Source organism: Ursus americanus, chromosome 23 (genome assembly GCF_024610735.1).
Source record: "Ursus americanus isolate L20-20 chromosome 23, mUrsAme1.1.p, whole genome shotgun sequence".
Taxonomy (NCBI): domain Eukaryota; kingdom Metazoa; phylum Chordata; class Mammalia; order Carnivora; family Ursidae; genus Ursus; species Ursus americanus.
Window position 1 is genome coordinate 12,127,630 of NC_142149.1, and position 25,396 is coordinate 12,153,025.

The 25,396-nt window shown below is 39.5% G+C and overlaps 1 protein-coding gene across 12 annotated transcripts in view; it reads right to left on the reverse strand.

Annotated features, from left to right (window-relative positions):
* CEP112 (centrosomal protein 112) overlaps positions 1-25,396 on the reverse strand; it is a 437,573-nt gene that overhangs the window by 219,981 nt on the left and 192,196 nt on the right. The window lies entirely within an intron of this gene.

Below are 25,396 nucleotides of genomic sequence, written 5' to 3' on the forward strand. Positions count from 1 at the left end.
TTTTAGTTTATTGGTTACCTTTATAACCTGTTTCCAGTTTTACTGATATAATTGACATATAACCATGTATAAGTTGAGGGCATACCCCGTAATGATTTGAAATACACATTGTGAAATATACATTCTGAAATGACCACCACAATAAGTTTAGTTAACATCCATCCACCGCACATAAGTACAATATTTTTTCTTGTGATGAGAACTTTTAAGATTTATTCTCTCAGAAACTTTCAAATATACAGTAAAACATTACTAACTATAGTCACCACGATGTACACTACATCCTCAGAACTTAATTATCTTATAACTGGAAATTTGTACCTTTTGACCATCTTCACCCAATCTCTCCACCCCCAACCCCTGCCTCAGGCAACCACCATCTCTTCTCGGCTTCTATGAGTTTGGGTTTTTTAAGATTTCACACATAAGTGAGATCACATGATACTTGTCTACCTCTGCCTGACTTATTTCCCTTAGCATAATGCCCTCAAAGTCCATCCATGTTGTCATAAGTGGCAGGATTTTCTTCTTTTTTGTGGCTGAGTCATATTCCATTGTGTATATATACCACATTTTCTTTACCCATTCATTCACTGATGGACACCTAGGTTGTTTCAAGTCCTGGCTAATGTAAATAATGATGCCATGAATATGGGGTTGCAGACATCTCAGGATAGTGATCGCATTTCCTTCAAATGTATACCCAGAAGTGGAACTGCTAGATCACATAATCGTTCTATTTGTAATTTTTTTTGATGTGGAGAAAAGAAAACCCTTGTGCACTGTTGGTGGGCATGCAAACTGGTACAGCCATTATGGAAAACAGTAAGGAGGTTCCCCCCAAAATTGAAAATACAACTTTCAGTAAAATAATTCAACTTTTCCAGCAATTATGGATGGGCTCTTTTCATTCTTCACTTAATTCGATGAGTATATTAGAACTGCCTAAACTTCAGACTTAATCATTCTCAAAACCTTGATTATCTGAGTTTGTACTTTTGTTATTTGTACTTCTGTTAGGTTGGTAACATTCATGTTGTGTCCGTAACCATGAATAAATTTCCTGTACTTTATATGTAAACTGATTTCAAAGGTGAAATTTAAACATAGACTCTAGTTATTGTTCAAAACACAACGAGACAATATATTATATAACTACATTTTGCTTCTGGTAGTTCCCTCCCCCGACTCCCACCTGAGGCTTCTAATTAACTTTCTTTCATCACCTTTGAATTTTCTGCTTTTGTTGCCTCCTCACGTTATTAAGAATTCTCATGGGTAGTATCTAGATTCTTCCTCCCACTCTTCACCCCACATCTGTTCTGATCTGAACTGCGTGTTTTCTAGACTCACGGTGCAGACATTCTCTGGGACTTCTCTTTCCTCCTTTCCTGTTTGGCTCCACTGTTGCTTGAATCCTTGAATTTGTAGTTCTTTTATATTTACTCCTTTAGTTTAGGGAAGAACAACATTATGAGCAACCTTCCAAGAAATGCACGAGATAAACTTTCCAGATCTTTTCAGGTGTATGACGTCTTTCTCCAACCTCATGACTGACTGAACTTAGGCTCATGAATATTGACTTAGGTATAGAAAGCTGGTTTGGGGGCGCCTGGGTGGCACAGCGGTTAAGCGTCTGCCTTCAGCTCAGGGCGTGATCCCGGTGTTATGGGATCGAGCCCCACATCAGGCTCCTCCACTATGAGCCTGCTTCTTCCTCTCCCACTCCCCCTGCTTGTGTTCCCTCTCTCGCTGGCTGTCTCTATCTCTGTCGAATAAACAAATAAAATCTTTAAAAAAAAAAAGAAAGCTGGTTTGAAAAAATTTCTCTTTCATTGTTTTGATAAAGGCATTTTTATATCTTATCATTATTGGATTCAGGATGCGCATCTATCTTGTTCCTGTGTAGGGGGACTCATTTTTCTCTGGAAGATTTTAGGATCTCTTTTATTGACATATAGAATGCAGACTTTTCAGTCTGAGGACACACAACCTTCAGCCTTGGGAACTTCACTATTCTCGTTACATTGATAATAATTCCTCTATTCTATTTTCTGTGTCTTGAACATCAACTAAATATTGAGCACCGTGGCTTACTCATCTATGGCTCACCTTTTAAAAATGTATTTCTATACTCATATTTTTGTCTCTGCTTTTTGTTCTCTCTTGTGGGAGATATTCCTATCATGAGTTTTGGCAACAATGAAAGCAATTTTTAATTTTCAAGGCCCTTTCTTTTTCCTTTGATTGTTACATTTTCATAGCAGTCTGTTCTTCTTTTGTGACTATAATACCAAACTTGGTATTTCAGTTTTGCTTTCCTTAAATTTACTTTTTGCTCCCTGAAGTGTCTTGTTTTCTCTGGAGTCATCAATTGAGTTTTTCTCTTTTGGGCCTCCAAGGCATGCCTCAGATGTCAGATGATCCAGGGTTTTTTGTTCATAGTCAAGATCAAAGAGGTGAAATGCAGACTGGAAACTCTGTCGTGTAAGGGGCTGGAGCTTGTATGTTAAAGGGGTCACTGTGGTTGAAGGTGAGCAAGAGCAGAGGAAGCTGTGAGTATGCAGATCCCTCTCGATGCTGAAAAGCGGAAGGCTTGGCTCCGAGGCGTCACTTTCCGCACCAGCTTCCCTGTACTCCTCCCAGACAGATCATCCATTTCTCTCAGCCTGGGAATAAATGCCTACAGCTGGCCATTCTGGGCTGGTGGTAGAGGGAAATCACCTACTCTACATGCTAACCTTAAATGAATCCTATTTTCAACCTCACACCTCTCTTCTGCTACCCTTCTTCTCTCGTCTGCTGATGTCCTCCTTAGGTTTTCTTTCTTGTGGTAGTTTTAGGCCTTTGGTATTCCATCATTATCATTTTACGGGGCCTTGTAAACAATGGGGAACAAACCCATGTGGTCTGACAATCTGTGGCTTCTATGGGTAAATACACAAGATACAAATCTCTGAAAGTAGTTTTAGTGCAGTTATGTACAGAAGACTCTATTGTGCAAAGAAAGATGCATCTATGTTTCTATTCCACTTTCACTCTTTCCATTTAATTCTAGATGTTTCAGGTGTCCTGGTCCACATCTCTTTGACCCGTCTCATCACAGCCCAGCTGAGGCAGAACTCATACTCGATTCCACTTCGAATGGGTGATGGTGTGACTCAGTTTTGCCACCTTGAGTTTTCTCCAAAGACAGTGAAGGGCACTCAGCCAAGACGTGCAGGAGCAGGCAGAAGGGCAGGCGTGGACCGGAAGAGCAAGTGTGGCTAGGAAACAAAGGAGATGCTCCTTTGGGGTACCCTCAGTTGAAAGGAGCTGGATGGAATCTCATGGATAAATGCTCCAGATTTTCATTCTTTGGTGGGAAAATTCCACGGTGTGTTCTAAAAGATTATCCAGGGTCTTCAGTGGAAGGAGTCACCCCTGCTCTCAGCAGTAACTCAGTCCATGAGATACACTTTATTGGCTTTTCGCCTCCTTCTTCATTCTCCCCATTCCTTCACTTCAGATTCCTAGAATCCCCACCCTTCCCCCCATAAACTACCTGCATGTTAATTCTTGTATCAGGCTCTGTTTTCAGAATAACCCAAACCTCCACAACATCATGCACAATTAAGCTTCTAATAATGTAATTACATTACTTTATAATGTAAAATTGCAGGGGAAATGGCAGGCTGGATTTCTATTAATATGTCTAGTTATCCTTCATTCCAGTCAATTTCAATGGCCATTACTTTAAAACGTAATGGGCATCATATTATTTGATGTGATAGGAGATATAAACCAGCAAAGAGTTTTAGCTGATCTTCATTCCTTGAATGCAGTATTTTAGTCATTATATGCACAAATATTTTTACATCTTTAAGTGAATATTATGATGTATTAGGAATTCCACTTTTGGTGATCTTTCACCGATTTAGTGAACTCCTAAGAAGTGAGTTTGCATAAAATAAAACTATAAATGTCCAAAACAAAGCCAGCCATAGAAACAAAGAGAACAACGGGAATAGGCACTTTCGGGGGATAGTCACCAAGTGAGAAAAGCTGTCAGTAAAATTCTGGAGGACAGAAAGTAGATAAGGCTATATTCAGATGCTGAGAGATGAAACAGTCTGTGAAAGCTGAGCCAAGAAGGAGTGAGCAGAGGAGCAGGGAGCCCATCTATCACAACCCTCTCGACAGGCTCCGGGCTCATGGAGCACAAAGACAGTAAAGACACCAGTGAGAGGTCAAAATAAAAACAAGCTCCTGAAGGTCTGTGTAGAGGGGAAGTAGGTTCCCAACCTGCAGGCTGTAGGCAATCCAGGTGAAAAACAGAAGTTCTTCCCTACAAAAGAGAAGGATTCTGCAACCCCAGAATGCAGCCCTCTTCATCCCAGCATTTAAGGAGCCTGGATTCTAACACATCTTTCAGTCCACAGATCACATCCATTCCTTTCCCAGGACTCACTCTGATTTCCTACTTAGGGAGAGACACACTAGGATGTGGGATGGGGAAGAAAATTCCATTTACACAAGTCCCCTCTCCTTTATCCAAAGATGTCCACATCCTAATCCCCAGAAGCTGTCAGTAACATACCTGACATTGAAAAGAAATTTTGCAGATGAGATTAAGGATGCTGGGACAGAAGATTATCCTGGAGTATGCACATGGCCTGATGTGGTCACAAGGGTCCTTTTAAGAGGGATGGAGAAGGCCATGGAACAATGGAAGCAGCAAGAGGAAAGGCCACATGGACCATGAACCAGGAATGTAGGTGGTCTCTAGAAGCCAGGGAAGACAAGGAAGAATATTCTTCCCTGGAAACTCCAGAAAGATCCATCCCTGCCAACAACCTGATCTTAGTTTTGTAGGACTAACTTCAGATTTCTCATCTTCAGAACTATAAGATAATACATTTCTGTTTCTGTTGTATTTTAATCCACAAAGTTTGTGGTAACTGGTTACAACAGCTATAGGAAACTACTACACATTCATCTTTTGTAAATCTCAGTAGAAAGTAAGAATCACCAAGCATATGTAAGAAAACTGAGAGAAACAAATATGAAAAGACAAATAGAAAGATAAATAGGAAAAAACCAACCCTGGAGGAAAGAGATAATTCAGGGAATGGAACTAAAAAACATTCTAATTCATAAACGCGGAAAGAAGAAAATTTATTCCATCTATCAAATGAAAACAAGGTGCTCTGAAAAATAAATAGCAAAAGTACAAAAAGATCTCTTAGGGTTTAAAAATATGATTCTTGAGCATAAAGGGAAGGAAATCTGCAAAAAAATGGAGTAAAAGACAAAATGAAGAAAAATCTGAGGAAATAACAGTCACAAAGGCTTTCTGAGGTCTTTGATTTAGAGTTACAGCAGGCCTGAGAGAGGCAATTAACCACCTTGTGGTTTTGAGGAGTGAAAAATGGCCAAGGACAGGACTGTCTCGTCCCTCTGACCATGGTCTGAGGCATGTGGCCAGTGCTCAACCCCAGTTGTCTTAACTTTTCTTATCCAAGTGATAAAATCTCCAGACTGTTCCACCACAATAAAGGAACAGTGTTTGTTAATTTCTCACTCTTAATCTCAGATGAGAAAGTTCATAATTATGGTGAAAACAAAAACTAGGAATAGCAAGTCAAAGGCCCTCTGTAGCGCAGAGCAATGCTACTTTATTATAACTGATGTGTTTTCCCCCTTTGTGTCATTTTTATAAGAACAGACACAGCCAACTTCATACATTAACTTCAGAGGCAAAGCTGAAAACAGGCTGTGTGTGTGTGTGTGTGCGTGTGCGCACGCACGTGCGTGTGTGTGTTTTTCCCCCTTGGCCATCAGACATAGCTTCAAACAACTGTCTTATTATTTTAGCCCTCAAAAGTTAATTTATTGCCTGGAAAAGAGCTAAAGAAGTTACTGAAGATGATCTCAGACTATGTTCCCTTTGCCAACTAACTATCCTTAATTATAGCATCATACCCACTGGACGTGGATAAAAAGAATGAATGATGGCCCCATGGTACCACAGTACACCATGACATAGTCACCACATTTGTCCTCGGAGTGGCAACACTTCAATGGTATGAAAGGAGGATCTCTACACACTGAATTCATTTTCTGTACCAGAGAAGCACCCAGAAAATATCTAAGGTAAAACCATATCGATCTCAATAATCGCTAACAGAGGACAACAAAATTAAAGACGTTCTCTATACCAAACCCCCTTTTGAATATTTTCATGTAAATTACGGAGAGGAACACTAAATTGTGTAGGAATATTGTTCTAATACCACAGACTCCGTAGCGTAATTTATTCCTTGGGTGCTCATGGCGGCTTTCAGCAAAGAACTAAAAAACGACTTTTGTTGATTATGTTCCTTACTTCTTATGGACCCGGCAGCCTCTGCCGGCAGAAGCGACATGAAGATAAAAATAATTTTGTATTTATTGAAAAAACATTAAAGAAATAACAGAGGAGGAAAAGGACACACTTTTCAATTGAAAGAAAATTCCACAAGAGTGGGGTCCAAGGAGCATGCAGGCACTGTTAAGAGATGAAGCCACCTCCCAGAGGGGCATAGGTCTCCTTCATGGCTCATAAGGCTTCGTTACGTCTCCAGCTCTGCACTTAGCCCATTATTTTATATCTATGTTTCTCTGCCTTTTACTCCTTATGAATAAGTGCGTCTTACTCATTTTTCCATCTTCAGCAGCTAACAATGTACCAAAGACTAAGGAGGCCCTCAGCACATGTCGGATGAATATGGTATAATTTTAATCATATTACCAAAGTGGTAACCAGTTCTCTGAAGTAATTATTATTCGGAGCTTTAACAAGCATCCTCCACATATTTTAGAAGTCAGAAGGTTAAAAGATAAGATATGGGTAAAGCAAAGCCCAGACCTAGACCAATCCCATAAAAATGGTTAAACTTATTGATTGGTGTTCATTTCATTTGCTGATGAATCATCAGCACTCGGGCCAGGCCCTCTGGTAGGTTCTCGGAGATGCAAAGACAGAGAAACTATAGTCCCTCCTCTGGAAGACACAAACATGTAATTAATAATGACATAACAGTAATTATGGGTGAATTCTATATATATATTTTTTGTCATTGCACTTTAGAAGTTCTGTGGGAACTCAAGAGGTTGGAACAGTAAGTACACGGACAACGCCATCCAAACAAACACAAGAAAAGAACAAACAAACAAAAAAAACCTAACTAGAAACAAAAACAAACAAAAAACAACTAACGTGAACTGGTGGCTGCTGTGAGAGCCTGGCAACCATCAGCCTCTTCCCCCGTGACCTAACCCAACCCTGAAGCCACTACTGGTTGCTCAGAGGAAAGCCTTGCTTGGCTGTCCTGTGGCTCCTGCTGACCAGTGAATCCGCCCTTGTTAATACAGACGTTCACAAATGTTCACTGAGGCCACAGTCTATACCAGGAATCTTTTAGGTACAGGGTCCCTTTTTTCAGTCTATTTGATGGAATAGACAAAATTTAATAAATACGTAAGATAAATAGAATCATTTCATTAATGAATTTTAATGAAATAAAAATCATTTCATTAATGATTGTTTTCCAGATCAAGAATCAGAAAATTCTGTGAAACTGGATTCACAAGCAAGGTGTTCTGATAGAGAAGAGCAGGCCCGTCCTTCTCAGAGTCATTAGAGAAGTCCTACTGGAGGAGTGAACAATCAGGCCAAGACTTACAGAATGAGAAGGAGGCGGTCATGCAAAGAGCTAGAGCAAACGTCTTCCAGTTCCAACGAACATCATGAGCCACAGCTGGAGGGCAACAAAGAGTGTGGTGTATTTCAGCAACTAAACGGAGGCCACTATAGCTCAAGTATGGGCGGCAAGGGGAGAACAGCTGGAGAAGATGTCGGTGAGCTAACAACAGGAGGACCAGGTCATGCAGGGTGTTGTGGGCCATGCTAAGAAGTTTGGATTTCATTCTAAGGACCAGCTGTTGAAGGATTTTAAGGAGGGGAGTTTTCTAATCCAACACACATTTTGATCACTACGGCTGTTAAGAAGGACAAGAGAGAAATTAGGACTATCAGAAGCCTGCGGTCGAGGTCTGGGCAAAAGACCCTGGTGAGCTGCACTAGGGCAGTAGGTGTAAGAGGAGGAAGTGAATGGATGAGAAATCTATTTGGGGGCTGAATCTATAGTAGTTACTGATGAATTAAGAGAAAGCGAAGCCATTCAAGAATGGCGTCTAAGTTCTGGCTTGAGCATGAACCGTAAAGTAATACCATTTATAGACACAGAGAAGATGGGTGTGGAGGTTTCGCTTCTAGACATGTGAAATTCGAGGTGTTTGTGAGCTAGCTGGGAGAAGATGCCAAGAGGCAGCTGGATATTTGAGTCCCGCTCTCGGATGAGAAATAAGAACTTTGAGGTTATTAGCACAGAGTTATTTAAGGCCACTGAAATGTAGATGATCACTTAACAGAAGAATGAAGAGAAAAAAAGAGAAGGAGCAGACTCCAAGATTTAGTGGAGAGGTAGAGGAGCTGGTAGGAAAAAAAAAAAGAACCTGAACTAAGATGGAGAAATGGGAGAAGCAGGAGGAAAACAAGGACTCAGTGGGAAGATAGAATTCAGTAGGATAGAGGAAAAGGGGTGTATTCAGTGATAAAAACCTAACTACATAGTTAAAAGCAGTGAAAGACTGGCCAGTCACAGTATCATAAAAAGGGGAAGCTAAATGAGGTCCCACAGAGTGAAAAACCATGATGATTATAACTGAGAGAAATCCAACTTCTGCCAAGTAACTCAATAAACTCTTGTGAATCTACAAAAAAAAAAAAATATGTAAGGACTACAAAAATGTATTTCCTGGTAAATCCTATTTTTAAAAAAAAAGGTTTCCTTCCAAGGAGGAGAGAGAGAGAGAAACATTCTAGAATGAGGTAGACCACGGACTGGAGTAAAAGAAGAATTAAAGTATTGCTCCTTTTACTGACATCTGTTTTGCTAATTTGAAACTGAACATATTCAGAATTTCTTCAAACTATAGTTTGGACGTGAATTTGTAGTTTAAATAGAAATTCTATTTGAAGAGGATGAAAATAAGTGGTGCGGAATGACCAAATCTGTACAATTAAATAGTACCAAACTGTCCAAGAAAATGGAAGAAGCATTTTTATTCTGGGAAGTAGACAGCAAATTTCTAATGTAAAGCAGGTGCACACTGTCTTAAGAAAATTTTCTAATGGATGGAAAGGACTATTTATCCTCAATTACTATGAGAAAATTTTAAAATAATCACTTTTTACTTTAACGTGGACTTAGATTTATGTTCTAGGTTTGTAATTATCCTAAACTACTTACGTAGTTACTTCACTGCTTGGTTCAAGACAGTATTTACCATTCAATCGTATACTGAGCAAAGACAATGCTGCAGTCGGCTTTCATTAATGATTTTTTTCCAGATCAAGAATCAAATGAGGGGAAAATATTTCAATGCAAAAGAAGCAATTGTTTCCAAATCATGTTGTTTTCTTTCTTTCTTTTTTTTAAGTGGTTTGAGTTAACTGATTACACTTCATTACCCTGCAATACACTTGAGCACATCGATGCTGCAAGAAGACCACGTAATAAAAGAGAGGATGCGTCTCCTAATCCTTCCTGTCAAATTTAAAGAGATACCAATCAACCAAACACCTCGCTAATAGTCATGAGACTGCTGTTTTAATTAGCTGGTGATATTTTTGACTAAAGAATCTCGGATGATGAAACTGTTTTTCCTTGTATTGAACCAGCTCGGCCCAGACTAGCCTGTCCCGCAGTGACATGTATATTGAATACAAATCAGACAGCAGCTTTAAATCTGTGCTGCAGCTCTCATTTCCAATTCGAGAACTGTACTATAATCATAAGCTTCTGGTGGATGAAAGGAAATCAGCTCTCTGAATATTAGCTAATGCCACATTTGCAAGTCCTGAAGAGATCTGTGCTGTTAAAAAAAAAAATAGATCATTTCGCGTGAACCTATATATATGAATTGCTTTGTACTGCTCCACTGATAGAAGCATTGCCTGTGCTGGGATTAAACCCCTTTTCATCATAAAACCTCATCTGGTTCGGAGTCCAAGTCCATCAAACCTTTTTCCTTTAAAGTCCCCCCTTTGATTCTACATCAATTTATTCAAACCGCAGCTGGGTGGCTGAAAACGAAAGGACAGCATCGTTTAAACCAACCATGTTCCCAACTTGAAAGAAGGGCTATAATTAAAAAAATGGGCATAAAAGAATGGAAATGGGATAATATTTTTTAATGGTAGTTCAAAGGCCGACAGATGTCAGAGCCTTTGAAGATGTCAGTACACCGAGCAAGAAGTTGCCATAAAAAAGCTCGCCTGAGAGGTGAAGCAGCTTTTTAATGGCTGAAAACCCTTGCAGACACATCCTTGTGTTTTTAATTTGTCAGAGTTTCTGCAGTATTTTCTGATTAATGACACATGATTATAACTGCATAGCAGACATATTTTTAGACTTCGTTAAATGAATAGTTTATTCCACATTCTTTTAGAAGTAGATAAGAATGGGGACACTTTCCTAGGAAGTCCAAAACTGTTCTGATTGCCTCGCATGTTTATGCTAATGTGGTGGGACTGGCCAAATTCAGAGTTGCTATATGTTGCCAGCTTTTGTTCTTTAATAGCCTGATTGCTGGTAACATTACAATTCACATGTGGTCGGTACAATGTGATTCACTACAATTTCACTCTTTTCATGTACGTGGAGCAGGATGTGCCTGAATAATTAATTTGTGCACCAAGTCATGTCAAACCAAATTAACGTTTAAAAACATTGCTGAGCTCAATCTAAACAACCACGGGCTGCCACAAGGCTTCAGAAGGGAAAGAGCTGCTTGGGGGGGGGGGGGGTGGAGACTTGCAGCCATAACTACGGTGTGGCATTAACGGCTACGCAAACAGAAGGAGCCGTAACACCGCGTGTAAAATGCTGGGGGACGCTTTGCTGAGATTTGGGGGAGGGACTCAGAGTCTCCCTGAACTATTTGCTCTTCTAAATGGTCCTGACACGCCGATTTGATTTGTTCTGTGAAACTGCCCTCACGATATTCATGAATGTTAACCACAAGTCACTACCGAGTGGTAGCAAAAAAAGGCTTTCCCACCAATGGGTATGCCTTTAATTTCCATCGGAGGTGCAGGGGAGAGGAAGTTCCCAGGCTTTGAAGTCAGACCGATTTGGGTTCAAGTCCTAGCCCTGGCGCTTCAGAGCTACACAGCTTGGGTCTGCCTTCCCTTCCGGAAAAACTGAGGTAATATGTACATCCTTCCAGAAAGCACGTGAGAGTGTCTAGCGCACAACATGATGCTCGATTCCCTCAAAACAAACGATACACAGAACAAAGAAAACGAGGCCATTTCTTGTTAAAAATGTTTGTTTCTATATACAACAGAATCACATTTTAATGAAAGTGGCCATTCTTTTGAAAGTGGATGTTGAAACTCCCCACTGTTCAGCTCCAACAGCTCGTGGGTACTGCCTCTTCCTTACGTGGGAGTCTGACCTGGCTGTGACCCATCAAACCCCTGAACACACACACCTGTTTGCCTGTGACAGCTAAGCTTTAGCTCAGTCCTGCAAGCACACCCCAGCTGATGGGGTACCAAGGCAGGGGATGGGGTGCAGGAGAGGGAATAATGTGCTCGAACAGGATCAGGTGACAGGGCTGGGAAGGAGAGAGGAGGAGAAGGGACTGGCACTCCTCAACCCAGAGAGAGCAGATCTCTCGTAGGCAGGAGGCCTGCAGCCTTAATCTAGAGGAGCTGAACTGTATCCTCCACTTGCCCCCAGGTTTTCTAGGAGGACTGGAGCATCCTGGGGCTCATTTCCCTAAGGGAGGGGCTGTTCCCTCTTTTGCGTCTCAAGGTGGCTGTAGTTTGGGCACTACTAACCCCAGGCGCAATTTCAAAGCCAGTGAAGCTTGCCTTAGCATCTTCCTACCTCCTTGTCTGCACTTCCTAAGTCTTTTTTCCCCTCCCCCACCTCCAGATGTCCCAGTCTTCTGACTCCAAACCCCCTCTGCACCTTTCTCCTTCCACACTCTTTCATCCATCAAAACCCCTGTTTCTTCACTGTAATGGATTTCAGCTTGATGAGGGCAATTTAATGAGAAACAATTTCACAATATGGTGGCTATGACAGTTCTTTTCCTCTCCACTTCAATGTCACTCTGAACTTCCCTTTTGTCAAGAATTCCCTGACCCTGGATGCAGGGCAGATAACCAGATAACACCAATTACCTCATTTGCAACACTCCGATGTGTACTTGCTAAACTGCCTGGCCAGATTGTGAACTCCTCCAGGGAAGGGTTTTGTCTTGTTTTTGTATACCTTCTCTGAGCACAGTGACTGGTACACAAAGACATTCAATAAAAGAGGAATGAAGAGAGACAAAAGAAGAAATCCTTGGAGATGTATTTGTTCTTTTCACCATATACCTTTATTCATGTAAATTTTTAAAGTGCTCCTGAATTACCTATTCAAGAATTCATTGTATTGTATGGAAATTTTAAAATTTAAAAAATTTTGTATTTTGAAATTTTAAATGCACGCATGGGCTACCTACTCAAGGCAAATGTATCCATAAAGAAAAGGGCAAGCAAGAGAGGGAACGTTTGCCAACCCAGACTCTACGCAGAGATGTTTCAGGCAATGGAACTGACGGATCCCAGGCATAGTGGTAGACTATTCTGGGCGGGAGCTTTTTCACAGCCTGGGCATTTTAGGAGAGCTTCAGAGAAGCCTGTGATCTCCTTATCTCCTGTCTGCTGACGCTGCATATGTTCTCCCTCCCATCTCAGATCCTCTGACTCTTGGCTCTTATATAGGCCCAGGCAAAACTTGATCATTTGCGTCTCACTGGGTGATCCCTGCTTCCGCAGGCGAGCTGTGGAACCCTTCTCTGTACCCAACCTGGAAAGGCTCTCTGTGGACCTGAAACGTCACTGCTCCCAGGAGTAGCAGAGGGAACACAGGCGCAGAGCTGGGTGCATAGCCGCCCCCCCCAACGATGTCGCTATGGGGAGCCTGGTTTTAGGGTTGCCTGCAAACCATGTCTGACTCTGCCACTATCCCTCCGAGGTGCTTCACTCTCCTGGGTCTCATGTTTCCCGTGTCTGAAATGGGCTCCCTGTTCACAAAGCTGATGTCCGGCTGCCGGATTGCAGAGTCTGACCTCAGAGACCGCTGTCCATTTGGTGCGCTAGTGTGTGTTATGTGGCCGCAGTTCACAAATTGAAACAAATAAACTGGTATTTATTTATCTATAATAAATAAACTGGTATTCAAAAATACTTGCCCATTTCAAATTCTCACAAACAATCCAGGAGTTAGGTATTGTGACTTTTCCTGGCTCCTGAAATACCACTGTCTCTTGGATTCCTTCCCATCATCTTTGACCCACTTTTCCAGTCTCCTTGTTCCGTTCCGTTTCCTCCATCTCCCCGTAGGCAGTGAGTGTCACCCATTCTCACTCTGCTCCGCCTCTTTAGGAGACCTCATCTTCACTGTTGGTAGCCATTACCACCCATCCTGGTGACTCCCAAATCTCTACTCCCAAAGGAGAGCTCTCTTTTGAACTCTAGTCCTGGACTGCCACTTACCTACATGACATCAATACCTAACTGTCCCGTGGCACAGCAAACCATATCTCTGCGTCTCCTCTCTCTCCCTCACTGCCACATCAGCTTCCCCCATTGCCAATGCCTTAGCTAAGTCCCTTATCCTCTCTCTCTGGGATGAGTCCTAACTAGTCCCCCAGCCTCCAATCTCATTGCCTTCCACTTCCTAATCCTCCGCTTCAAACTCTTCAGTGATTTCTGACTGCTGATGGTTATGATCTCTACACTTCTGTATTGGACATTTCTAGCATAAAAAATTGGGGCACACCACCCAGCATGTATATGTATAAATCTGTAACACCACTGTACATTACAAAAATTCGCACAAAATGGGTATTTTTAAAAGAGGAAACACAAGTACATGTAAACAGAAGTTCTATCCTTTTTCTTCCTATATCCTAATAAACCCTATCTGGGAGAACACTGTTCTCAATAATTACCAGAAGGGGTAATAAGTGTTACAAGTAGGACAAGGAGGCGGACAACTGGAAGACACAGAAATGGCAGCATAGACAGAGAGTACAGACCCCAAACTGGAGACAGTGTCCAAGGGGATCCAGTGCAGACGCCTCAACATGGTATAAAGTGCTCTCCAGGTATGGATCATGCCACTCCTGTTTAAAATGCTTTTCCTAGTCTCATTTGCATAGCAAATTTCGACTCATTTTGGAAATGCAATGCATATGATATCTCCTTTAATGCAACCTTGTCTGATCACCTCCCGAGACCCTGTACCCCATGCCACGTGACTGACACATCTTCTTCACTTGGGATCAGAGTACCATTATCACTTTCTTCTACTTCACTCTCTGTAGCTGTGGAAGGCTAAAAGGCTGGGCCTGCTAGAGGACGCCACAGAATAAAACTGCCCATTTCCATGCTGATATTGTTATCAGCTCCTCACATACCTGGTGGACAAGGCAGACATGAAGGCCAAGTTTCCAAACAGTAGAAAAAAGGAGCCAGGAGGATATTAATTTCCCTCCATCCCACTGAATGGTGAAGGAAATACCTTAAAGGGTCTCATTAAATCATCACAGATGTTGTCATCAGGTGGTGTCATCAGCAAAGGGACGCCTTGACAGGGCCTTGTGGGCCAGAACGGCATGTCCGTCTGACCGGGGGTGTTACTATGTCTCCTATTCCATGCAGCCTTTGTTGTGTGATAAGATGCACTCTTTGTCTATGTTAAAAGAAGGAATTCTTTGCTCCTGTCTGTTGGTATGAACCATATTACCCTCCTTTTATGACAGATGTGCAATGCCTGTTTCCCCAGAGACTATAAGCTAGAGGGAAGGGATCGTTTCTTTTTTAATGTGCCAAGGTCTAGTATAGTGCCTGGCCCATAGTAGAAGCTCAGCCGATGATGCTAATTGAACGAATGAATATTTCAGATGTGAAAATGATGATCAGAGATATGAAGTGGGTCACTCAGGGTTAAAGTGCCAGTAGGTGGTAGAGACTGGCCAGGAACCAGCATTTCTGTCTTCATATTTGATAAGAAATTGGTAATTGCTTCCAGGCCCATGCTTTAATTATTATCTACTGGCCAATGATGTCTATATTCCTTTATCTGGAATCTTGACCTGCATATCCAACTCCCCATCTGATCCATCTCCATTTGGAAGGTAAACATGTGGCTCAGACTTCGCTTGGCAACAACAGAACTCTTGCTTTTGCTTTTATTCCCCCTTAATCACGCTCATATTTGACACCACCATGTATCTATCTGCTCAGACCCAAACCCTAAAGCATCCCCTTTACCTCACTCCCCACACCTAACCCATCAGAAAGTCCTATTGGCTCAAATACATATGTCATACACATCCCGACTGTACCAACGGCCACAGTGGACCTCAAAAAACATGAATCCGATCATGTCACCTTACTGCTGAAGATCCTCCAACTGTCTTCCAATCACATCTCAGATGGACTCTCATACTTCAAAGGCCCTGTCCTTCCCTGCACCTCCTAAGCTCATGCCATCAGACCTCCTTTTCTATTTCCTGAACACACACATTTTTTCTCCTCCAGGGTCTCCGCATGGGCTGTTCCCTCCCAGCCCAGCTGGCTTCTCATCCATCGGATCTTTCTTAGCTTAGAGAGCTCTTCCCTGGAGAGGTCTGCCCTGATGGCCAGCTCACACAATCACTCGGTCGCTTGTCTGTGACTTCACTTCTCCATGTTAGTCCTCCATCTACCAGTTATTACTATGTGAGGCTCTCCTTGTTACTTCGGGCTTTTTGTGTGTTATCACCTGTCTTCCCCCATTCAAGCGTAAGTTCCTTTAGAGCAAAGGGACGGGTCTCTCTTGTTCTTTCCTGGACCCAGAGCAGGAACTCCCTTAGGGCCAGAGAGGCCGTGCCCTGTACAAGCCTGGGGCAACATTCACATGCACCAGGGTGGGAAAAGCACCCAGCCTCAGGACCTGCTACAGAATAGCACTCAAGAAATCTTGACTGGATAAATGAGTCATGTGGAATAAAGTCTTTGTCATAAGGAGATTCCATATACGTAATTCTGCCTTATTTTCACAGACAGGAAAATGTATACGGAAATAAATTTGATTTATAGATTATCTGAAGAGTCACAATTATAGAAGTGTTGAAGTCACAGAGTTCCATTTTGTCAATATCCATATGGGACAACAAGACTTCGAAAAGCAATCAGAAGAGTTAACAATAATTAAGGTTTTCAGAGAAGATTTACTCCATGATTCTTATTTCGGCATTGAATGACTTATTCGAAGAAAGTCAACTTCATAGTGACAGATCATGATGTTTACTGCAAATGAGCAGAGAGGTAAAGTACAAGAGCGCGTGTCCATGTTTCCCAAAGTCTGAACAGACATACGCACAGTCAGGATTGGCTTTTAGAGGGGCTGGCAACACACTGTATCTCTCGAACTCATGGCTTTTGTCTAACGACAGCTTTGGCATCATTTTTGAATAACTGAAGAACAAAAGTCTTCAAACCTCACACTCCACTTTTGCTGCACGGGCCAACGTCACTTTCTCTGGAGCTACTAGAAAACTTGCCCAACAAGTGAGGATAACGTTTACATTACAAAACATTAGCTTCTCAGGAAACATTTGGTGAACACATGCATCTTACACATTAAATGACATCTCTGCAAGTAACAAAATAAATAAAGTCCCACTTGACCCCAGGGATCTGGGGTTTGTTTCATTAATAAATACTGACTTAAGGAGCAAACTTAAGATGAATGAGTCACCAGTTTAATTTTAACCTTTTTAAAGACCTGTAACTTTCAAGTCCTTCCACTGGAAAATTCCCTTGTTTTGAGACGCTAGGCCTGGCTGGACTGCTGGTTTCACGCTCACTGAAAGCTCCTCTGTACCACAGAGTGATGATATCAGGGGACACACACACACACACACACACACACACACACACACACACACTCACACACTGCAAGACTAATGCTGCCTTGAGACTGCCCCCACTAACAAGAGAAGAGACCCCAGATCCAGGCCACATACTTCAGCAAACTTCATTCTCTGAGGATGCCATTAACTCATTCTCAAATATTACTAATACTTTCAGGCCTTGACCTCATACCTAAGAAAAACAAATCAAAACGAACCAGAAAAATAACACACATTTTCAAACCCTCCAAGTCTAATTATGTATTGTTTCTTCCTGATTTCTTGTGATCTTTCTCTAACCTCTCAGTACACAAATGCCCCAAAATATTTGAGAGGTCAGGTAACAATTTAAAGTAATTGTCAGGTAACAACGTAAAACAAGGGAAGAAAAATAAATTTCACTGAACTTTAATATTCGTTTCAAATGAAAAGCATTACCTCAAGTTTCACATTAACCCACCAAGTTCAATGCTTTCGGTCTCAATTAGGCCAATTTTTATTATCTAAACGTTTTCTCCTATTAACGATCTTTTTCAAATATTTTCTGTACACAAATATTAAAGTAGTTTGAAAACAGACTATTATTTTCATGTAGTTCCTTTGCTTTCCTCCTCAAACATGAGTTTAAGGTCTCCCTGACATCAATTCCTGTCATTTTTCTCATGAGAAATTCTCAGGTGTTAAATATCTTTCCTATCATGCAACTAGGCATGATTCCAATTAGTCCTGAATGGAAGACAAAATGACAGTTTAATAAGCTTCAATTTGCCAGTTCTTTGAACATTTGATGATATCATCATTTTGCCAATCATTTCTTGCACTTTGGCTCCAACCTCCCTGTCACAAAAAATTACCTCAAATATCTAAATAAAGACATCAAGGATGTCTCTGAGAGAACTGACTGAGTCAGAAATCCAAAAATGACTTTTCCAAGACATCAAGAAAGAAGAGTTATTCATCCAATATTTCCTCAAAGATAATTTCTGCCAACATTCTTAGTAATTTCATTGAGGCAGAGGTGAAAAGGACAAGAGCAATATGCTAAAAATAACTGAAGGCATTTTTCCTTATGTCAATGGGAATGACATTCAGTATGTGGAAAACAATTCATCTTTGGGGTATTTTATGTAAAAAAAAAAAAAGAATTCTTCTGAAAACTTCTCATTTTGACCACAATAAGTCTAGAATTAAACAAAAACTGCATCAACATAAATCGCTTTTGAGGAAGGAAAAGGAAACGCGTTTTGCAGTTATTCCTTATATTTTTATCGAGAAAGTCTCCCAGTTTGAACTTACTAAACCGCCTTGACTTCACTTCTAAAAGGTTTTGACTAGCTGCTGTCATGCAATAAGATTCATTATATGGGTTCCTTTAGAGGAAAAATACTAACATTGAAGTCTTTGAGATTTAAAAATTCATTCCATAAAATGAAGGGATTGTATGTAATATTCCAAATTAGTATATAACAGATATTCACCTATAATAAACCATTCACAACAAACCATATTTCACCAGTACTAAACGCAAACCTCGAATCAGTTTTTATAGAGACTGGGTAGGTCCACTGACTTAAAAGCTTCCTGGATTCTTACTCTAGACGTATCTTTTTATTTCAGCAATAATATAAAAGCCAAAAGTAAACCCATCTCAAAATCATAGTCATTTTTCCATTCTACAAATTCTGAAATTTGTGGGAAGGAATTCTATTCCAAATAAAATATTAAGAATTGTATCTCTTCGGAGTTTAATTTGTCTCAGAATAGAGACACAGCTATGGCTTGTGGCTTCGGAGAAAGTTTGAAACTACTGGCTAAATCTTGACTTGGATTTACATCGTCTGAGTTACGGGTATCAATATTTTAAATCTAGCAGTGTATTAACAATCCAAAATTGAAAATATAATGGAATTTACTGCCGAATAAATGAAATTCAGAGACAACGAGCTCATACATAAGCAGGCATATGGGGACACGAGACACTACCATGAGTCTTAGCTACACTAACTACCAGTTATGTAACCTTGCATGTTTTACCTATGCTTTCTGAAACTTTTCTCATCGAGAAAATGGAATAACATACATTCGTATTACGACCCAGGTAAGAAGGTCAAAACAGAGTTTCCAAATGGGAAACGTAATCCTTATCGAGTGTTGGAAGGGTGGAACAAGATGATGCGACGTAAGGAACCTAGCTGAGAGCCTGGCGCACGGGCAGCATATGATAAATATTTGTTGCTGCTGCTGGTAAGCGCAAACAAGCATAAGAATTCGGTGTTGTTCTAGGAGGTCCTGCTTTACTAAAACTGGAACTCACGCAGCATGATTCAATTATGACTTTGCAGCAACGTCAAGTACAGCGAATCACTGAAAGAAATGCAAATTGCGATGAAAGGCTCAGCGTGGGGAGCAAAGAGTCTCCCTCTCTCTCCTGCTAGGCAAAGATTCACATATAACCCTGTGCCTTTTTTGCCAAGCCCAAGTCTTTCCAAAAATCTAAAATCTCTCTTGAAAGAGGCTGTGAGATAGAGAATGAGCACAGAATTAAGATTAAGAAGCCCTGGTTTGCTCGTTCTGTGACCTTGGGCAAGATAATGTCCTTGAACCAGAGGTTCTTTATCTGTGAACCGAAAATAATTGGATGTGGTCATCTCTGTACCCAATCTGGCGCTGTTACTGCTGGATGCTTAGATGCCTGACATGACTACAAGGTGCGTGTCTGGCGCGACATCCTGTCTCCACAGACTTGTGCTCCCCGGCCAGGTCCCCAGTTTTCACCATGGCAGACTTATCACATTGCACCCCCTATTTTAAGTATCTTCAGCATTTAATTATGGCTTCTTCAAGAAAAACTTCAATATTTCTAAAAAATCTGTTAAGTATAATGAGAACAAAAGGCAGATTTTTAAAGCAATCACTCAACTGACACGGAGTTGTTAATTCAAAGGGAATACTTTATGTTATGATTTGGAAGGTTTGTCTTTAAGAGGAATATTCTTTATCTAGAAGTGGACCACATGCCATGGAATGTGGTTTCCATGGTAACTGCCACATTTAAAAAATATGCACAGGACTAAAGATACACTGTATAATACTCCTACAAATGGATGATTCTTAGAGAAATCGATTCCCTTGTCTCAGCCTGTTTTTGTTTTTTCAGCTTCATATAATTTTCTCCACAACAAGGACCAAGTTGAATTATTTATAATAGTTTAATTACAGGTATATATGCTATTTTTGTGCTTATAAGATGAAAATAACTACAGAATATTAGAATTATAATGGAAAAAGAAAGCTAGTGATCTACGAAAAAGGTAAACATTACTTGAAAGGTCATCTTCGTATCTTTTCTTGTAACTAAGCACCTAGGAAACAGTATTCTTATGCACAGAAATACATGTAATATATAAATGAAACATACTATTAAATTCATATGTAATATATTAGACAAACAACCACTGGATACTAGTAAGAGATCTTTGCATTAATGCATCTATGTCAAAATATGAGAAGAACTTTGGCCCTATTTGGAAAATTCTGTATAACATATGCTTTTGGTATCAGAAAAACAGTATTTCCCCCACAGGCTTTTAAAAATGGCTTTGTTAGGAAAACCTCTGTTTATATTCTAAGTGATTGCACTAAGTTTCTGACCTATCTTAAATGTTGCACTTAGATAATACTATAAAACTTCATCTAAAGAAAATACATTGAAAATTGTAATGTGTGGTTTTACCGTAAGTGCACTGGAGAAGTCTTATTTTCTTTTTGCGGAGTAATAAAGGAAATTGTTAAAGACATCTTCCCCCCATCTTCCCACCAACTCTTATGTCTGACACATCACGTACATTGCAGCAAAAACCCCCTTAATACTTAAAACACACTTAATTCCATTCCTCTTTCCGTCTAATACAAACAAGTCCGTGTGGGGGGTAAGTACCAGAGCGTGGTGAGTACACAGCTGGGACACCAGGCGACCACTCTGATGTGACTGCGGGTGTCATCAGGGACAAGAGGGGAACAAAAAGCAGGGTTACATTAACAGCAACAGCCTCATTACGATGGGGGAAAAATATTTACATAGTTTGGTTTTTCCAAGTGATCAGTCCAATTTGACCCAAAGAAATAAAAATATTTACTACCTCAAAACCAAGTAAATGATATTAGTGAATAAATATTGATGATGAAATATCAGTTTGGTTATGTAGGTAGAAAGCGAACTGGTTTAGTACGGATACAAATATCCTACAGTCCTGGACCAAATTACCAAATTGTTTTTATTTCTTACAGTTTTCCATAATAGAAATTCAGAGGACAAGAGAATCAGAAGAGAGTAACGTTCTTAGAAATTAACAGTAGGGCATTAACTCTGAAACTCTTTCTAATCTCAGCCATGCTTCTATTTGTACTTCCTAAAGACATTTTGTAAGGGTGTCAGGATCAGTCATATAATGAAAGTACCAGAATTTGCTAGACTCGTGACTTAAAATATGATTTCATTTGATTCATAATACGTACAAAATTGGATCTCCTGAAGCAGGTGTGTTTTTTGATATTGAGAATGATGGCATTCTCCATTAATTAAAATGAAATTTGGGCACATTAAAATAAAACCTGCTAATTACATTTTGTGAAAACACTTAAAGAATCTAAGATGGTCCCACCAGATTTTATTTCCAATGTCTTAGCATACAGGGATCATCGTTAGTTATATTGGTCAGTGTCCTTTATACTAATTCCTGTGTCATCAATTTCTCTCAGAACTGAGAGCTAGAAAAAAAAATGAACTAGTCTAATTTCTTTCATAGATAATTAGAATTACACAGTTCATCTTGTTTCCCTCTTTGCTGTGGCTTCTAGGGTGAGCTCAGAGCCAAACCTTGTATTTAACTAAAGCATTTTTTTTTAAAGTATAGATTTTCTGGTGGGGTTTATATCATTTATTGCTTCATGACTGTTTTCAGTTATATTTTATCTGTTTAAGTGTGTGTTTACTACAAAATGCTGCCTCAAATCCTTTTTGAAAGTGGTTGGCTCATAAAGAAATTAAACTCAATGCTTTCAATGGAAAAAATGCTCCCCTAAAAAAGCCCAAAGACCATGCATAGGTTTACCAGAACTGTTCAGAGTATACATATTGCTAAATTCATATTGCTAAATATGAATGATAGCCAGTATTCAATCCACTGCACGCAGGTGCACAAGTTTATAAATGGCCCAGATTACCAAATTCATGGAAAATAAAGTAATGTGATTGAGATATAACTTTAAAAGTTAAAATTGTCTTACCACAAATATTTTTTCTGGAAAATTTTTTTAAGTAGAAGAGAGAAAGAGGAGGATTTCTGAAAATTTTCTGAAAATTGGCAATAGGGCAGCTTCTTACTGTGAATCAATATGGCGAAATCAAGATGACCTGTCCATTTATTAGCAAAACTCATCCATACGAGCACCATGACCCTCAGTTTAGGAAACCCAGAAAGGCCTCGAGACGCCAATGTTAGGCAAGATCCAATTTCCTATATAGAAATTTTAACTTTGGTGTAGTTTTGGATCTCATGACAACCTCCATGTCTGCTGTTTTACTTTGCCTGACTATCCTAATGGTGGTTCACAGTGGCTGTTGTGTTTACCCTGAGTCTCCCATGTGTCTGTACCTCAACAGGTTACAGAGACTGCTGTCCTACGATGGTGACCCCACCTCTGGCACAGATCACAAAGGTTCTCTACAATGTGCATATACACCATTCACTCTGGCAACAGACATAAAAGGTCGAGCAATCTCTAAGTGGTTCAGGGTCTTAAAAGAACAACTAAGAGGTAAAACCTAAGTTCTGTTTTTCTCGTGATTCGAAGGAATAAACTGTAGAAATGCTTTCACTACGTTGCAGTTCAAAAGCAAAATGGCACGCAGAACCACCTTTTAGAAGCAGCTCTCCTAAGATGGTCATAACAAAGTTATACATTTTCTTTGTATTAAAAAACATGATTAAGTCAATCAAATCATCCTTCAAATGAATTTCAACAAGAGGGGTCTGGCAAATAAGAAATATCTGATGACGAGGTTGTAACTTTCTAATATGTCTTGATATTTACTGATCTGGATGCTTTTTCTTAAATATTATGACCCTAGGTAGATACCAGGCCGACCATCTTGTATGAGGATAGTAAAATTTAATATGCATTTTGGCAAATGTAAGCACCACAACATAAAATATCCTACTTGATTTAAAATCAAGTTATGACAAAGATATAATAAATGCATAGAGTAATTAGCTAAATGCACAAAATAAAATGAGAGAAATAGTTAATTGTCCTTAGTTGCGTTACTATCAATTAGGATTTCTCCATAAAACAGAAATTACCTGGGTAACAACTAACCCGAAATAATTATACAGTATGTTCACCAAAAGGGAGCTCCTGTATGATATATGATTCACCTTGTGGTAGGGAACTATAGTTTATAATAATGGTTTTCTTGTCAATATACAATACATTACACACTTGGAAGAAGCCAAAAGTAGATTTTAGTATATTGTCTACATTCAACAATCTGATGGAAGAAAAAGCAGCAAGCAAAGCCATAGTATCCAAAATAGGTGCTTCACTGGTTCTCTTTTGGTTAAGTGTTTCAAACAGTCCTTTTTACAAAATGGCCTCCATTGCTAAATGGGAGTAGCCAAACGTGAACTGAAAATCAAATCTCTCTAGATCTAAAATTAAAAATTATACAATCCAATATTTAAGATATATCACACATGTATCGAGCCACAAAACAATGATTTGAAAAAAAAAACATCTTCTATTTTAAAAAAATATATGTCCACTTGGTTTTTTGAAATTTGTGAATGGAATTCAGGACTTCAAAGGTATTATACATTACATTATTTAAATAATAATCAAGAAAAGATATATTTGGAAAATTTAGATCTTACCTGAAGGAAACTCTGAATTAATATCCTCAATGAATAACCAAAATAAATACAAATTATTAACGTTTTGGTATACATAATAAGGTTAAAAATACAACTTACTGGCAAAATTTTTCAAAAACACATTCTCTAAAAACAACCAAGTTTAGCTTGCACAGAAAATCATTTTAATTCAGATCAAGAATGCATTTAGCCTTAGTTTCCACTGCTTTACTAGCATTCGCAGACAGCAATTCCAATTGTTCCAAGAAAGACACAAAATAGGAGAAACACAATCCTATGCTACAGCATTTGAAGAGGTCATATGGTCCTCATACTGATTATTTCAATTAGAAGAAATTCAATTAAGAACCTTATTGTACTCTCCCTGTGGCTTAATTATATGTAATAATTCTAAAATTTCCCTTTTGTTACTGGATGAACCGCACCCTATATATGGCAGATACGACATATGTAAAATCACAAAGATTTCCTCTAAATTTGGCCTCCGCTACTGTTGGCTTTCCACAACGGCACCAAAATAGTAGGAAGTTATATAAATTAATGTATTTTACTGTAGCAAGTATTCAATTTTACTATGCAAACAGAACTTACACAGACTCAGAACCCAAATACTTTATCATAGAAGACAACGGTAAGGCTAAGCATCATCTTTGAAGGAGAACATAAGTTTGAAAAGATTCTTAGTAAATTATATGGCTAACAATCAGAAGATCAGCATATATTTTATAAAGGCTCTAATGAGGTCGGTGGCAAAAATATAATACACATTGATTTAGCAGGAACCACCTGACTGCTGGTACCATGGCTACTACAATGACTACCTTTTTAGTTAACAAACCCCCCAAAAAAAATTGAAAATAGTTTTCCTATAAATGTATATTATTGACAAAAAAAAAACCTGTGCCGAGTATACTTATAGTGCCCTAGTCGTTCTCTGGAGGTAAAAGACAACTCAAGGTCAAATGAAAAATAACCAGTAACTCCTATTCTTTGCCTTACCGCCTCCCGCCCTCCACCCAAGAAATAAACATCTTATGGAATCGGTAGTATTTTTATTGTTTAGATGATCATAAAATCGTTTAAACACATGTCATCACAAATAGAAGGCTTATGTCATTGTTTAAAAATTATATTATTTGGGGAGACAGGATAACTAGGAAGAAGCTTATGTGTGATATGAACAATATGGTTAAGATTTCAATGGGAAAAGAGGTATTTAGACCTCGTATATGATATGGTTTTATTAGAAAGGAAAATTATCTTTTTTTGTTATCAATTGCTCCTCAATTTTTCTTTAATACAATTTCACAGCAATCTCAAGAGGATACACTAAAGGCCTTTGATTATATATACCCTAAAGAACGTATTGTACCACAAAGATGCACACACCCAATAAGATTTTTTTTTCATCT